Source organism: Otolemur garnettii, unplaced genomic scaffold (genome assembly GCF_000181295.1).
Source record: "Otolemur garnettii isolate 467f Iridium unplaced genomic scaffold, OtoGar3 scaffold00247, whole genome shotgun sequence".
Taxonomy (NCBI): domain Eukaryota; kingdom Metazoa; phylum Chordata; class Mammalia; order Primates; family Galagidae; genus Otolemur; species Otolemur garnettii.
In genome coordinates, this window is record NW_003852642.1 from 292,116 (window position 1) to 296,518 (window position 4,403).

Here is a 4,403-nt window from a genome sequence, read left to right on the forward strand (position 1 = left end):
ACTGTGGGCAGAGGAAGTCAAACTCTTGCTCTTTTCCAATCATATGATGTTATACTTAGAAAACTTCACTCAACTGCAAGACTACTGGAAGTGTTCAAGAAACAGCCACATTTCAGGATATAAAATCAATGTCCATAAATCACTACCCTTTCCATATACCAATAAGAGCCAAGTTGAGAAGCAAATCAAGGACGTAATACTCTTCATGGTAGCTTCAAAGTAAATGGCATACTTAAAAATATGTCTAACAAAAGAAGTGAAGGATATTTCAAAGAGAATTATGAAACTCCAAGAAAAGAAATTGCAGAAAACATTAACAAATGGAAGAGCACACTATACTCTTGGCTGGGAAGACTAAACATTGTTAAAATGTCTATTCTACCCAAAGAAATCTACTGATTCAATCAATACCCATTAAAATACCAACATCATACTTTGAAAAATTGGAAAGAAATAGGACTTCATTTTGTATGGAACCAGAAAAAACCCCACATAGTCAAGGCTACCCTTAGTAAAAAAAGCAAAACCTGAGGCATCACCCTATAAGACTTTAGGCAATATTTACTCCTGAGGTCCTGGAGTGGATCTGGATGCAACCAAATGAAGAAATATAAAGTTAGAAACTAGAAATGACAAGAAAAAAGAGACAAGACACACAATAGAATTTTCAAAGGTGGTAACACAGGGGATCACCACTACTGTTTTGTAGGGTTCCAAACTCCGTTACACTCAGCTTCTATTGAAGGCTATTTGCTCATTAGCCCATAAGGTAAGGTGAGGAAAGGAACAAAGATGCCAGCAGTTTCTCTGAGTGTGCGTATCAGCTCCTATTGTTTCTATAATCTTTAACCTTAAGGGTCCGAGCAGTCTTGAGAAATCCAGAACCTGAGCCTTGTGTGGAGGCAGCCTTCTGTCTGTGGTTGCACACACAGATTCTTAGGCAGGTATTAATCCCACTAGTTCACTGTGGAGTAAAATGCTCCTGGCATCAATCCTCTGAAGAATTGGTGGGAGAGAGGAATTTTCCTCTCATCACCACCACAGAGGGTCTTCCTCTGTGGTAAGGGATGTCAGTCTTCCTACCCATATTTCAGGGCTCAAGCTGCTCACTTGATCTCTACATCAGCCAAATACAAGACTCCACAATGGGTATTTGCTTTGACTGTTTACTGGGTAGGAAGTGGCCTAGTTAATGTATCTGGCCAGGCCTGCCACAGCATATTCTGTGCTCAATATTTTCTTCAGAGTGTTCACAGACCCAGCAGGGACATTTGTAAGCTGTATCCCCCATAGGTCAGAATTATAGGAAAAGCAGGAAACTTGCTCAGACAAGAAATTTAACAGCAGCTACTCTAAAGGTAAGCTAACTGACTTTCCTTTGTTCTGCCTCACTCAGCTTACTTTTTATGGGGGTATTTTCCCTTGCCATGAATGGGGGTTTTCTCTCTTAGAAAACCAAGAGAAGAAACCAGTTTCTACTTGCCATGTGATCATTGATAAATCAAACAAAAACTTTCACTGGGGAAAATAACCCTTATTCAACAAATGGTTCTGGCAGAACTAGATGAGCACATGTAAAAGACTGAAACTTGACCCATGCATATCACCACTTATAAAAATTGACTCCAGATAAATAAAAGATTTAAATCTAAGACACAAAATGATAGAATTCTTTGTAGAAAGTGTGGGAAAAACTCTTGTTGGACTGGTGAAAGATGTTATGACAAAGACTTCAGGCACCATCTCAACAGCAACAGAAATTAACAAATGGACTTAATTAAACTGAAATGCTTCTGCACAGCTAGGGACACAATAAGTAAACAAAAAGAAAACTTTCAGAATGGGAAAAGATATATTCAGGGTATGAATCTCACAAAGGGTTGATAACTAGGATCTACAGTGAGCTCAAATTAAACAATAAAAAAAGACCAAACTATTTTATCTACTACTGGGCAGGAAATATGAACAGAACCTTCTCTGAAGAAGACAGATGAATAGGTAACAAACATTTGAAAAAATGTTCCTCATCCCTGATTAACAGAGAAATGCTAATCACAACCATCCTAATATATCACCTACCCCCAGTAAGTTTAGCCCACAGTACAAAGTCTCAAAGCTGCAGATGCTGTCATGGATGTGGAGAGAAGGGAACACTTTTACACCATTGCTGGGACTATAAACTAATACAACCTTTTTGGAAGGAAGTATGGAGACTCCTCAAAGAACTCAGACCTCCCATTTGATCCTGCAATCTACTTACTAGGCATCAACCCAGAAGAAAAAAAATCATATTATCGGGGGGAGGGGCAAGATGGCCGACAGTCACCAGCCTCTGACAGAAGCTCACATCCAGAGGGGAGGATAAGGTTCGCAAAATACCCAATAATGTTGAAGACTGGGATCCCAGCTGAGAAAGGAGTGATATCTGTAGGACACCTCTGCTGAGGCAAGTTGAGATGCCAAGAAAGCAATCTCTAGGTACATAATACACCCCAAAGGAAAAGTCTCTGTCTCCTCCCCCAAGAAATTTGTGTTTTTCTCTTTGTTTTCTCTTCGTCTGTTCTTGTAAGTTTTCAACAGGTGAAGGGTGAACTGAGGACCTGTTATCTCACCCCACATGTGAGAGCTACAAGAAGCGGGGGTCTACTCCCCTAGATGGACCCTGCTGAGATCCTGAACACTCTCTCACCGGGCAGAAAAATTGAACGAACAGTTTTCACTGCCATTTGGAACTTCGAGGCCACCTTTCCCCCCTTGCCTACAGAGATAGTGGAGAGGGGCAAGAGCACTCCCCCCCAACACTGCAGAACCAAGTGCTCCAGTCCTGGCCCTGCAGCCAGAGACCTGTTAGAACCATGCACATTCCCTAGGCACTGTTGATCCCCACTCCCATGGCCTGAGACATGCAAAAGCCATGAGAGCCCTGCAGGTGGCCGCAGAGTTCCCAGCTCCTGGCACCCAGGCCAGGCGGCCCAGAATTGCTTGCTAGACCCATGGGTGGCTGCCGAATGCCCTGCTCCTGGCACCTGGGGTTGGGAGGGCCCAGAACTTCTTGCTAGACCTGTATATGTCAGCTGAATTCCCCCCTCCCGGCACCTAGGCCGGGCGGGCCCAGAACTGCTTACTAGTCACGTGCACGCCCTGCAGGCCGCAGCACATTTACCCATCCCTAGTGCCTGCACTGGGCAGGCCCAGAACTGCTTGCTAGAGCCACGCACTCCCAGAATCCCCAGACAGCAGCCCAAGAATTACGAAAGGACAGTCAGTTGAGAGGGAACCATACTAGAGCGGCGGTACCCCAAGGCGAAGAGCAGCAGCCGAAATAGCGGGAACAATAAAGCTAACACCCCGAGGCTCTTCAGGACAGACACTCTCTGCCTCTCTGGGCAACCAGAGGAAGCCAGCACCCTCTCTGGTGGCAGCCATTGACTGAATGGTTCTGATATGGACTCTAAATGGTATAAATTCAGCATGGGGTAGAATCAGTGGAAAAACTCTGGCAACTTGAATAACCAGACTAGATCAACTCCCCAAGGAAAAATGGGGTGGATGCAATTGAAGAACCATCCATAAGTAGATTGGTGAGATGTCAGAAATCAAGTTCAGAATTTGGATAGCAAATAAGATTAATAGAATGGAAGAAAGGAGGGAATTAGAATTTCAAGAAATTATTCAAAAGATTATCAAGAATTCAACAATTTCAAAGATAAAATGACCAAAGATTTTGAAACATTGAAGCAAGAGTTTGCAGTCCTCAAAGATCTGAGATCTGAACAGTATGGTAGAATCCCTTGGTAACAGAATGGAAAAGGCAGAAGAAAGGATCTTTGACACTGAAGACAAAGTTTTTGAATGAGCCCAAGTGCTCAAAGATGAAAAGAAATAGAGAGCAAAAATGAATCTTTCTCTCAGAGAGCTCTGGGATAATTCGAAGAAAACTAATATTTACCTTATAGGAATTCCTGAAGGTGACAAAGTTGCTTCACAAAACACACAGGCTCTTCTTCATGAAATTATGAAAGAGAACTTTCCGGACCTGCTGAGAGATTCTGAAATTCAGATAGCAGACACCCAGCATGACTCAACGCTAACAAGACATGAATTCAGAACCCCAGCATGACTCAACGCTAACAAGACATCCCCCAGACACATCATAATTAACTTCACTAAAGTTAATATGAAAGAGAAAATCCTGAAAGCAACTAGACATAAGAAAACCATAACCTACAAGGGAAAGAGTATTAGAATGATTGCAGATCTCTCTGCTGAAACCTTTTAGGCTAGAAGAGAATGGTCATTGACGTTTAATCTCCTAAAACAAAATAACTTTTAATCCAGGATCCTGTATCCAGCTAAACTGAGTTCCATCTATGATGGAGAAATTAAATACTTTTTTTTTTTTT